The sequence below is a fragment of the Mesoplodon bidens genome (assembly GCF_964165515.1).
Source record: "Mesoplodon bidens genome assembly, chromosome: 5".
NCBI classification, from domain to species: domain Eukaryota; kingdom Metazoa; phylum Chordata; class Mammalia; order Artiodactyla; family Ziphiidae; genus Mesoplodon; species Mesoplodon bidens.
This window is the reverse complement of record NC_138161.1, coordinates 72282747-72296326: the sequence shown is the minus strand read 5'-3', so window position 1 is coordinate 72296326 and position 13580 is coordinate 72282747. Positions and strand designations below refer to the sequence as shown.

The window sequence follows — 13580 nt, the reverse complement described above, 5'->3', positions numbered from 1 at the left end:
CAAAATTTCTTTAGCATTCTTGGTCTCTATAAATGGGATTGCTGTGCTTCAAGGATAAAATGCTATTTTTTATTTTCTTCTTTTTTTAACCCAACAAACCCAACTGTGATAACTTCTAGCATTGGATGATAAATTGTCACCTGACACAGATGGAATAGCAGAGGATACAGTCTGTTATCTGTGGGTTTCACTCCCCCAGATTCAACCAGCCCTGGACAGAAGCTCCTTCAGCTCTGAGGGCCATCTGTATTCACTGTACTAGGCCTCTGTGTACAGGGGACTTGAGCGGCCACAGGTTTTGGTATTCACAGGGGCTCAATGCCTCAGGGATACCAAAGGATGGATGACTCTATTCTTATAGGTCCTGGGTGAAAAGGGGTGAGATTTTTTTTTCTTTGAAATCTGACCGTGAATTTTTATTTTAATTTTTTAAATTATTGGCGTATAGTTGTTTTACAATGTTGTGTTAGTTTCTACTGTACAGTGAAGTGGAGTTCCCTGTGCTGTATAGCAGGTTCTCATTAGTTGTCTATTTTGTACATATTAGCATATATATGTCAAACCCAAGCTCCAAATTCATCCCACCTCCCCCTTCCCCCATTGGTGTCCATACGTTTGTTCTCTATGTCCGTGTCTCTACTTCTGCCTTGCAAACTGGTTCATCTGCACCATATTTCTAGATTCCACACATATGCGTTAATATACGATATTTGTTTTTCTCTTTCTGACTTACTTCAGTCTGTATGACAGTCTCTAGGTCCATCCATGTCTCTACAAGTGACCCAATTTTGTTCCTTTTATTCCTGAGTAACATTCCATTGTATATATGTCCCACAGTTGTTTGACCAAAAGCAGTCCCTTCAAAGGGAATGGCAGGTACATTTTAAATGGATAACCAACAAGGACCTACTGTATAGCAAAGGGAACTCTGCTCAATGTTATATGGAAGCCTGGATAGGAGGGGTGTTTCTGGGAGAATGGATACATGTGTATGTATGGCTGAGTCTCTTTACCATGTACCTGAAACTGTCACAACATTGTTAATCAACCATACTCCAATATAAAATTAAAAGCTTAAAAAAAAAAGGGAATGGCAGGAATAAAGATGAAGTTTTCAGGAGTGCCAGCATTCACCACTGTTTTGTTAGGAGTTTATGCACAATTTATAACGTTTTTCTAGCATATTCCACATCTCTGTGTGAAAAGCCTCACTTATAACACAGCTCCCCGATTTTTTCTCCTGGCCATCACCCTGTGCCTTGTTTAATTGTACATCAGTAACACTTATGAGGTACAGTTATCCCAAGTTAGAATTTGCAGACCAGGAGGGCTGTCCTTTGGCCAAGCACTCACTCTCTCTCTGGACCTCAGTTAGACTAGCTCAGTAATTTTCAAACTGGGCTCCTTGGGGACCTCCAGGAGCTAGCAAGTGGGGAGGGGGACCCTGAGCAGCACAGGGACAGAAGCCCTGTCTAACATGGTGCCTGGTGCAGAAGAGCCCCTTAACAAATATTTTTAAATATTTTAAGAGAAATTAGATGCAGACTGTGCTCCTTTCCCATCTTCAACCAAAACAGTTTCACTCTTACCTGTTTTATAAATTAGACTTCTACATAAGATTGTGTTAAAAAAGATTTCACTGCAAAAAAAAAGTACTGGGTTGGATAGATGATATCTAAATTCCCTTCTAGACTATATGATTTTATAAAAATGAGCTTTAGGAACATGGAATAAAAATACACATTCATCTCTGCCTGGAGCGCCACTAAAGTGACAGCAAAGGAATAAAGCTGATATACATCTGCAGAAACAAAGGGAACAGGAGAGGAGTTGGGAGCCAGGTGAGTGCTGTTAGTGAGTTTGGGAAGGCAGAAACCTGATGGGTGAGTGGTGAGTGATTCAGCGACAGAGAAAGGTGACAGCTAAACTCCTAAGTGTGTGTGGGAAGGAAGACAGGGAGGGGTGGACTGGCGGACACTGACATGAGGGGCAGCAAGCTTTTGAAACACCTGTCTGGGGAGGTACTCATTACAGATGAGAGTATGATGGCTTTCTGGATTCCAGGTGCTTCTCTGTCTTTGCATAGGAGCCGTGAAGAAATCCCCTCACGTAGTGTCATTGGACATGAGATTGCTCAAGTAGACAGTAGCTGCTTTGCTCTAACTACATTTTGGGAGATTCACCAGCTGCAATAATAGTTAGAGCTTATTAACCATCATGGCTGTTGATATACATCCAAATGTTAACAGGATCCAAGGGACAATTGAAACTTCAATATGTCAGAGTATAAGCCTTGTCACTTAAGCAGGAACCCTCCACGACTGAGCCATGCTTCACTTACAGGCAGCATCAGCCTATGCATCTTGGAAATATCCAGTTGCCCATTGAGCATGACAGGTTTGTAATTATCTTCCACAAACATTTTCAAGAGCTTCTTCCAACCCTCAACAAGAGAGGAGAGAACAACAGATGCAAATGTCCTTCTGGTTCTTTGGACCAAGAAAGTTGTAACTTTGTAGCCCTGAAAATGCTGCTGGTGGCCGGTTTACCCCAGACTCAGTTTTATTTTCATGTGAAACAGGGGCAGTGATGCCTCCCCTTCCTGGGTCACTGGGGAGTAGAGAGGGTTAATGAGGTAGCATTTGTGGAGCTTCAAGAGATTCCGAATTAGAAGATGCCTTTTTGAATTACAGGTTCAGTATCTGAGTCTCCTCTGTACATCAAGGTCAGGTTAAAGCCTTTACACCCATGGTTCTCACACTTGAGCAGGCATCTGGATCACTTAGAGCACTTGGGAAGACGCAGGTGTTCTGTGTGCCCCAGAATTTGTTTCTAACAAGTTCCCAAGTGATGCTTGTGTTCTGGGTCCAGACCACACTTTGAGAGCCATGGCTTTAATGCCCTTAAGCCCTGAGCTTCTTATCGTACACACCCACCCTAATTTATAACTCAAACAAAATGTTACTAAAGTATAAAATAAAAAAATTATTTCTTAAAATTACAGAGCACTTGCTTATAAGCCAAAATGAAAACAGCTTCTAGAATTTTTTTCTCTCTTTTTGTGGTGATGTCAGTGTGAGCTGGGCTATCTGGCACTATATACAAGAGTTACTGAGCTTCCTTGGAACCAATATTGTATTATTTCTTCATCCTCAGCATCTGTGCCAGACATTTAGGTGGGTTCAAGACACTGTATGAAGACTCAGATGCTGAAGCTTATTTGAAACATGGTCCCAGCCACCAAGTGGGGTCCTGGACAAATCAGTGCAAAGTTTTGTAACAATATCACCCACTAGGTGCTTCTTTTACACATGGAGGACATATCCTCCCAAATGGAGGCACCTCATTTCTGAAGCCCTAAATTCCCCTCAACATTTCCCATGGGGTATAAGAAGAAAGGTCAGTCATGAACAGGATGCTGAGGGATCCCAGGTAGAATTAGGAGAGGAAAGGAGAACAAAACATTTTTTTTTAACAGAACAGGAAAGGCCAGAAATGGGGTCTCTGGGTACAGCCAAGAATGCAGGCAGTAGCCATTTCACTGAGGGCAGATACTTCAAAACATGAAATTTCCATGGTTGAAATGTGCAGTCTCTCTTCCCCGCCTCCTTTCTTCCCTACAAATGTTTATAAAGCACATATCATAAGCCAGGTATCACAGAGTGATGGAGAAAACAAGGTCCCTGCCTTGATGAGCTTCCAGTCTAGCCAAGGAGGCAGGTAATTACAGGGCACTGTGATGAGGACAATGCATACTGGGAACAAGGGAAGTGGAGGGGAGGGGTCCACTGTGGGCGTGCAGCTGGGGCAAGGCTCCACAGAGGAGGAGGAGGCTTGTGATTGCCTGGGTCCATGAGGGCAGGACAAGGTCTTATTCATGACAGTGTTCTCAGAGTCTAACACATAGCCTGGCACACAGTAATTTTCAATAATCATTAGATGAATAAATGGAAAGGTGAGTAGAGCGGCCAAGTGGTCAGGAAGAGGAAGTGTCCTTTAGAAAGGATCGAGCAGTGGAGGGTTCAGAAGTATGAAACAACTGGATGTATTCATGGAATTATCAAGAAGGCTGGTGCTCCTGGAATGTAAGGTGTGAGGAAGGGATCAGCAAATCTGAATACACAGGGCCAGGGCCATGTGGAACCTTGGTGCCAGGTTAATGAGATTGAACTTTATCCAGTGGACTAGGATACCACTTTTTCTTAAGCATGGTCAGAAAAGATTAGCTTTAACAAACAATAAGGAGGATGCTTTGAAAGAAGTGACTTGAGTTGGGGAACTGGTAATGGGCTTTCGTTCTACAGACAACAGATGGTGTTGCTATAGTAACTGTTCAGGCCCATCACTAGCCAGTAGGGGCAGAAGATGACCTTTGTTTTCCCTTAAAAAGGAAAATTCTGTCTCTGTGTTTCTTAGTAATCAGATTATGAACCAAGGCAACATATGAAGTTTAGCACTTTTTAATGATTGGGAAATTAGCTGTACTTCTAGAGAGAAATCATCAGCAGAATGATACAAGTTGGGTGAGCTATTTGTAAAAAGGCTTGTTTTGTACATCCAAGCAGGATGTTGTCACAGAAGTTATTAGAATACAAGAGATTCTTCCAAACCTCTCTGCCCATTATGATTTCTTTAGTGTGTTGACACGTCTGATCAGTTTGGCTTTTTGAAAATTGTTACCCTTCAAATCGTCCATTTGACCTTGGTAATTACTGTTTAATCTCTACTAAACAATGTGACTGATACAGACCAGAGAAGACATCAGAGTTTCTGAATCCCTTTGAAACTTCCTTTGCTTAAGCTCTTCAAACTCTAAGCTGTTAAATGTAGGGATAACTGACAGCCATTTAACCTTGCACTATTGTGCTTTTCACCTTGACAGAAAAGAATTTCTTATAATAATTAGAGTGATTTCAACATAGTGTCTTATCTTTGGTTACTGACACATTAAAACCACTGCATTTGGGGGAGAGGGGGGATATTTTGGATCAAAAACCACTTGGATCATTTTGATGTGAATGCACAAAGTTTGCCACTATCTCTTCTGTTTATGTCTTACAGAAATTTAATAGTTTCTAGAAGTTCTTAAAACTTGAAAGGCTGCAATAGATTCAGGATTAGTGGCAATTTACAGACACATGCCAGACACATTCATTTGGCAGATGTGTAGTGATGGGAAGGAGGTAGAGAAAGGCTTTGTAATTTAAATAAATTCCTAAAACAATATTATTAATCATTCTTAGTAGCACACTCTTAGCAAAGAACGTTCTGTATATTCCTATTACCTAGAAAAAAGCTTCAGGAATCAAGTTTACCGAGCTAAGAGAGAAACTCAGCAATCGTGCATTCCTTCCTTACTCACACGTTAGGATTTCATCAAAGTTAATATACTTTGTAGAGGAATGGTATTAGGTGGCAATGATGTGTTAGGCCTGGATCCTGCTGCTAAAGTTTTATGATTTCAGAATAGAACCAAGACAAGGGCCTAAATAGCCATACAACAAGAGAGTAAGGATTCAGAAAGTTGGGAGATTGTCTTTAGTTGGGGGATGGAAGTCATCAAGGACGTTTCAAGGAGAAGGCAGCATCCGAGATCGTTCCTGATATGAGAATAGGTGTGCCGATGGGAAGGTGGGGAGGAAGGCCCTGAAGTTGGAAGGGACAGGACAGGGAGAAACACAGAGACAGGAACAGGCAGCAGCAACAGGCTGACTGGGAATGGTGAGCAGTTCAAATCACACTGTGAATGAACTATCTTGGTAGCTAATTTTTATTATTGTTCCTAAACAAAGTGTTTTCCTTGTAAAAGGTGTTTACTAGGATCTTTAATATCCCATACCCATTTGTGTGGAGAGAAATAGTCACTGCCATTGCACTTGATTTAATGCTCAATGTATTAAGGTAAATTATCATAAAGACATTACTACTCCCTTTTCTATCATATGTGCAGCAAAATTTTCCCAGTCTGTTTTATGTCTATTAATTTCGTTTATTGTTTCTTTGGGATTTTTGGTGGGGGAAATTTTTTATTTTTTAAGTAGGCAAATGTGACTCAACTTTTATAAATTCTAGCTTTTCTGTTTGTTTTTTTAAAAGTTTTTTCAGATTTGTTTTTTCAAATATTATTGGTGTACAACTGACCAAAACATTGTAAGTATAATCTAAATGTTATCAAAATAAAAGTACAATTTTTTTCAAGCATACAACATAGTAATTCGATATATTTTCCCCTTTTTTATTGAAGTATAGTTGATTTACAATCTTGTGTTAGTTTCAGGTGCAAAGCACAGTGATTCAGTTAAATGTGTGTGTAAGGGTGTGTGTGTGTGTGTGTGTGTGTGTATTTTGTTTCTTTTTCAGATTCTTTTCCATTATAGGTTATTATAAGATATTGAGTATAGTTCCTTGTGCTATACAGTAGGTCCTTGTTGGTTATCTATTATATATATAGTAGTGTGTATATGTTAACCGCAAATTCCTAATTTATCGGTCCCAATTTTTTTAAAGAGTGTTTTTTTTTGACACCAAGAATTTTATTTTATTTTTAACATCTTTATTGGAGTATAATTGCTTTACAGTGGTGTCTTAGTTTCTGCTTTATAACAAAGTGAATTAGCTATACATATACATATGTTCCCATATCTCTTCCCTCTTGCATCTCCCTCCCTCCCACCGTCCCTAACCCACCCCTCTAGGTGGTCACAAAGCACCAAGTTGATCTCCCTGTGCTATGCGGCTGCTTCCCACTAGCTATCTACCTTACGTTTGGTAGTGTATATGTGTCCATGACTCTCTCTCGCCTTGTCACAGCTTACCCTTCCCCCTCCCCATATCCTCAAGTCCATTCTCAAGTAGGTCTGTGTCTTTATTCCCGTCTTACCCCTATGTTCTTCATGACATTTTTTTTCTCAGATTCCATATATATGTGCTAGCATATGGTATTTGTCTTTCTCTTTCTGACTTACTTCACTCTGTATGACAGACTCTAGGTCCATCCAACTCACTACAAATAACTCAATTTCATTTCTTTTTATGGCTGAGTAATATTCCATTGTATATATGTGCCACATCTTCTTTATCCATTCATCCGATGATAGACACTTAGGTTGCTTCCATCTCCTGGTTATTGTAAATAGAGCTGCAATGAACATTGTGATACATGACTCTTTTTGAATTATGGTTTTCTCAGGATATATGCCCAGTAGTGGGATTGCTGGGTCATATGGTGGTTCTATTTGTAGTTTTTTAAGGAAACTCCATACTGTTCTCCATAGTGGCTGTACCAATTCACATTCCCACCAGCAGTGCAAGAGTGTTCCCTTTTCTCCACACCCTCTCCAGCATTTATTGCTTCTAGATTTTTTGATGATGGCCATTCTGACTGGTGTGAGATGATATCTCATTGTAGTTTTGATTTGCATTTCTCTAATGATTAATGATGTTGAGCATTCTTTCATGTGTTTGCTGGCAATCTGTATATCTTCTTTGGAGAAATGTCTATTTAGGTCTTCTGTCCATTTTTGGACTGGGTTGCTTGTGTTTTTCATATTGAGCTGCATGGGCTGCTTGTAAATTTTGGAGATTAATCCTTTGTCAGTTGCTTCATTTGCAAATATTTTCTCCCGTTCTGAGTGTTGTCTTTTGGTCTTGTTTATGGTTTCCTTGGCTGTGCAAAAGCTTTTCAGTTTCATTAGGTCCAATTTGTTTATTTTTGTTTTTATTTCCATTTCTCTAGGAGGTGGGTGAAAAAGGATCTTGCTGTGATTTATGTCATAGAGTGTTCTGACTATGTTATCCTCTAAGAGTTTGATAGTGCCTGGCCTTACATTTAGGTCTTTAATCCATTTTGGGCTTATTTTTGTGTATGGTGTTAGGAAGTGTTCTAATCTCATACTTTTACATGTACCTGTCCAGTTTTCCCAGCACCACTTATTGAAGAGGCTGTCCTTTCTCCACTGTACATTCCTGCCTCCTTTATCAAAGATAAGGAGACCATATGTGTGTGGGTTTATCTCTGGGCTTTCTACCTTGTTCCATTGATCTATATTTCTGTTTTTGGGCCAGTATCATACTGTCTTGGTTACTGTAGTTTTGTAGTATAGTCTGAAGTCAGGAAGCCTGATTCCTGCAGCTCCATTTTTCGTTCTCAAGATAGCTTTGGCTATTCGGGGTATTTGTATTTCCATAGAAATTGTGAGATTTTTTGTTCTAGTTCTGTGAAAAATGCCAGTGGTAGTTTGGTAGGTATTGCATTGAATCTGTGGATTGCCTTGGGTAGTAGAGTCATTTTAACAATGTTGATTCTTCCAATCCAAGAACATGGTATATCTCTCCATCTATTTGTATCATCCTTAATTTCTTTCATCAGTGTCTTATAATTTTCTGCATACAGGTCATTTGTCTCCTTAGGGAGGTTTATTCCTAGATATTTTATTCTTTTTGTTGCAATGGTAAATGGGAGTGTTTTCTTAATTTCACTTTCAGATTTTTCATCATTAGTATATAGGAATGCCAGAGATTTCTGTGCATTAATTTTGTATCCTACTACTTTACCAAAATCATTGATTAGCTCTAGTAGTTTTCTGGTAGCATCTTTAGAATTCTCTATGTATAGTATCATGTCATCTGCAAACAGTGACAGCTTTTCCTCTTCTTTTCCAATTTGGATTCCTTTTATTTCCTTTTCTCCTTGATTGATGTGGCTAAAACTTCCAAATCTATGTTGAATATGAGGGGTGAGAGTGGGCAACATGGTCTTGTTCCTCATCTTAGTGGAAATGGTTTCAGTTTTTCACCATTGATGACGATGTTGGCTGTGGGTTTGTCATATATGGCCTTTATTATGTTGAGGAAAGTTCCCTCTATGCCTACTTTCTGCAGGGTTTTTATCATAAATCGGTGTTGAATTTTGTCGAAAGCTTTCTCTGCATCTATGGAGATGATCATATGGTTTTTCTCCTTCAACTTGTTAATATGGTGTATCACATTGCTTGATTTGCGTATATTGAAGAATCCTTGCATTCCTGGAATAAACCCCACTTGATCATGGTGTATGACCCGTTTAATGTGCTGTTGGATTCTGTTTGCTAGTATTTTGTTGAGGATTTTTGCATCTATGTTCATCAGTGATATTGGCCTGTAGTTTTCTTTCTTTGTGACATCCTTGTCTGGTTTTGGTATCAGGGTGATGGTGGCCTCATAGAATGAGTTTGGGAGTGTTCTTCCCTCTGCTATATTTTGGAAGAGTTTGAGAAGGACAGGTGTTAGCTCTTCTCAATATGTTTGATAGAATTTGCCTGTGAAGCCATCTGGTCCTGGGATTTTGTTTGATGGAAGATTTTTAATCACAGTTTCAATTTCAGTGCTTGTGATTGGTCTGTTCACATTTTCTATTTCTTCCTGATTCAGTCTTGGCAGGTTGTGCATTTCTAAGAATTTGTCCATTTCTTCCAGGTTGTCCATTTTATTGGCATAGAATTGCTTGTAGTAATCTCTCATGATCTTTTGTATTTCTGCAGTGTCCGTTTTTACTTCTCCTTTTTCATTTCTAATTCTATTGATTTGAGTCTTCTCCCTTTTTTTCTTGATGAGTCTGGCTAATGGGTTATCAATTTTGTTTATCTTCTCAAAGAACCAGCTTTTAGTTTTATTGATCTTGGCTATCGTTTCCTTCATTTCTTCTTCATTTATTTCTGATCTGATCTTTATGATTTCTTTCTTTCTGCTAACTTTGGGGGTTTTTTGTTATTCTTTCTCTAATTGCTTTAGGCGCAAGGTTATGTTGTTTATTCGAGATGTTTCCTGTTTCTTAAGATAGGATTGTATTGCTATAAACTTCCTTCCTAGAACTGCTTTTGTTGCATCTCATATGTTTTGGGTCATCGTGTCTCCATTGTCACTTGTTTCTAGGTATTTTTTGATTTCCTCTTTGATTTCTTCAGTGATCACTTCGTTATTAAATAGTGTATTGTTTACCCTCTATGTGTTTGTGTTTTTAAAAGATTTTTTCCTGTAATTGATATCTAGTCTCATAGCGTTGTGGTCGGAAAAGATACTTGATACAATTTCAATTTTCTTAAATTTACCAAGGCTTGATTTGTGACCCAAGATATGATCTATCCTGGAGAATGTTCCATGAGAAAATATGTATTCTGTTGTTTACGGATGGAATGTCCTATAAATATCAATTAAGTCCATCTTGTTTAATGTATCATTTAAAGCTTGTGTTTCCTTATTTATTTTCATTTTGGATGATCTGTCCATTGGTGAAAGTGGGGTGTTAAAGTCCCCTACTATGAATGTGTTACTGTCGATTTCCCCTTTTATGGCTGTTAGTATTTGCCTTATGTATTGAGGTGCTCCTATGTTGGGTGCATAAATACTTACAATTGTTATATCTTCTTCTTGGATTGATACCTTGATCATTATGTAGTATCCTTCTTTTTTTCTTGTAATAGTCTTTATTTTAAAGTCTATTTTGTCTGATATGAGAATTGCTACTCCAGCTTTCTTTTGATTTCCGTTTGCCTGGAATATCTTTTTCCATCCCCTCACTTTTAGTCTGTATGTGTCCCTAGGTCTGAAGTGGGTCTCATGTAGGCAGCATATATATGGGTCTTCTTTTTGTATCCATTCAGCCAGTCTGTGTCTTTTGGTGGGAGCATTTAATCCATTTACATTTAAGGTAATTATCGATATGTATGTTCCTATTACCATAATCTTAATTGTTTTGGGTTTGTCATTGTAGGCCTTTTCCTTCTCTTGTGTTTCTTGCCTAGAGAATTTCCTTTAGCATTTGTTGTAAAGCTGGTTTGGTGGTGCTGAACTCTGTCAGCTTTTGCTTGTTTGTAAAGGTTTTAATTTCTCCATTAAATCTGAATGAGATCCTTGCTGGGTAGAGTAATCTTGGTTGTAGGTTTTTCTCCTTCATCACTTTAAATATGTCCTGCCAGTCCCTTCTGGCTTGCAGAGTTTCTGCTGAAAGACCAGCTGTTAACCTTATGGGGATTCCCTTGTGTGTTATTTGTTGTTTTCCCTTGCTGCTTTTAATATATTTTCTTTGTATTTAATTTTTGATAGTTTGATTAATATGTGTCTTGGCATATTTCTCCTTGGATTTATCCTGTATGGGACTCTCTGTCCTTCCTGGACTTGATTAACTATTTCCTTTCTCATATTAGTGAAGTTTTCAACTATAATCTGTTGAAATATTTTTTCAGTCCCTTTCTTTTTCTCTTCTTCTTCTGGGATCCCTATAATTCGAATGTTGGTACGTTTAATGTTGTTCTAGAGGTCTCTGAGACTGTCCTCAGTTTTTTTCATTCTTTTTTGTTTATTCTGCTCTGCAGTATTTTTTCTACTATTTTATCTTCCACGTCACTTATCCGTTCTTCTGCCTCAATTATTCTGCTACTGATCACTTCTAGAGTATTTTTAATTTCATTTATTTTGTTGTTCGTCATTGCTTGTTTCATCCTTAGTTGTTCTAGGTCCTTGTTAAATGTTTCTTGCATTTTCTCTATTCTATTTCCAAGATTTTGGATCATCTTTACTATCATTATTCTGAATTATTTTTCAGGTAGACTGCCTATTTCCTCTTCATTTGTTAGATCTGGTAGGTTTTTACCTTGCTCCTTCATCTGCTGTGTGTTTTTCTGTCTTCTCATTTCACTTATCTTAGTGTGTTTAGGGTCTCCTTTTTGCAGGCTGCAGGTTATTAGTTCCCATTGTTTTTGGTGTCTGCCCCCAGTGACTAAGTTTGTTTCAGTGTGTTGTGTAGGCTTCCTGGTGGAAGGGACTAGTGCCTGTGTTCTGGTGGATGATGCTGGATCTTGTCTTTCAGGTGGGCAGGTCCACATCTGGTGGTATGAGTTGTGGTGTCTGTGGCCTTATTATGATTCTAGGCAGCCTCTCTGCTAATGGGTGGCGTTGTGTTCCTGTCTTGCTAGTTGTTTGGCATAGGGTGTCCATCACTGTAGCTTGCTGGTCATTGAGTGAAACTGGGTGTTGGTGTTGAGATGGAGATCTCTGGGAGATGTTCGCTGTTTGATATTACGTAGAGCTGTGAGGTCTCTTGTGGACCAGTGTCCTGAAGTTGGCTCTCCCACGTCAGAGGCACAGCACTGACTCCTGGCTGCAGCACCAAGAGCCTTTCATCCACATGGCTCAGAATAAAAGGGAGGAAAAGTAGAAAGAAAGAAAGAGAGAGGATAAAATAAAGTAAGATAAAAAATAAAGTTATTAAAATAAAAAAATAAGAAACAATTATTAAGAAAAAAAATTTAAGTAAAAAAAAAACAACAACAAAAGAAAAACGGTCAGACAGAACCCTAGGACAAATGGTTAAAGCAAAGCTATACAGACAAAATCTCACACAGAAGCATACACATACACACACCCAAAAAGAGGAAAAGGGGAAAAATAATATATATTGTTCTCAAAGTCCACCTCCTCAATTTGGGATGATTCATTGTCTATTTAGGTATTCCACAGGTGCAGGGTATATCAAGTTGATTGTGGAGATTTAACCTGCTGCTTCTGAGGCTGGTGGGAGAAATTTCCCTTTCTTTTCTTTTTTTTCGCACAGCTCCCGGGATTCAGCTTTGGATTTGGCCCCGCCTCTGCGTGTAAGTCTCCTGAGGGCGTGTGTTCTTCGCTCAGACAGGACGGGGTTAAAGGAGCCTCTGATTCAGGGGCTCTGGCTCACTCAGGCCAGGGGCAGGGAGGGGCACGGAGTGCGGGACGAGCCTGCAGCGGCAGAGGCCGGCGTGACATTGCACCAGCCTGAGGCGCGCCGTGCGTTCTCCCGGGGAAGTTGTCCCTGGATCCCAGGACCCTGGCAGTGGCGGGCTGCACAGGCTCTGGGAGGGGTGGTGTGGACAGTGACCTGTGCTCCCACACAGGCTTCTTCGTGGCGGCAGCAGCAGCCTTAGCGTCTCATGCCCGTCTCTGTGGTCCGCACTGATAGCCTCGGCTCGCGCCCATCTCTGGAGCTCCTTTAAGCGGCACTCTTAATCCCCTCTCCTCGTGCACAGGGAAACAAAGAGGGAAGGAAAAGCCTCTTGCCTCTTTGGCAGGTCCAGACTTTTTCCCGGACTCCCTCCCGGCTAGCTGTGGTGCACAAACCCCCTGCAGGCTGTGTTCACGCCACCAACCCCAGTCCTCTCCCTGTGATCCGACCGAAGCTTGAGCCTCAGCTCCCAGACCCTCCCGCCCCGGCGGGTGAGCAGACAAGCCTCTCAGGCTGGTGAGTGCCAGTCGGCACCAATCCTCTGTGTGGGAATCTCTCCGCTTTGCCCTCCGCACCCCTGTTGCTGCGCTCTCCTCCGCGGCTCCGAAGCTCCCCGCTCCGCCACCCGCAGTCTCCGCCCGTGAAGGGGCTTCCTAGTGTGTGGAAACCTTTCCTCCTTCACGGCTCCCTCCCACTGGTGCAGGTCCTGTCCCTATTCTTTTGTCTCTGTTGTTTCTTTTTTTCTTTTGCCCTACCCAGGTACGTGGGGAGTTTCTTTCCTTTTGGGAGGTTTGAGGTCTTCTGTCAGCGTTCAGTAGGTGTTCTGTAGGAGTTGTTCCACGTGTAGATG

General features: G+C 40.4%; 1 protein-coding gene across 1 annotated transcript in view; it reads left to right on the top strand.

Annotated features, from left to right (window-relative positions):
• NEK11 (NIMA related kinase 11) overlaps nucleotides 1-13580 on the top strand; it is a gene marked incomplete at its 3' end in the record, with an annotated part of 289656 nt that overhangs the window by 204030 nt on the left and 72046 nt on the right.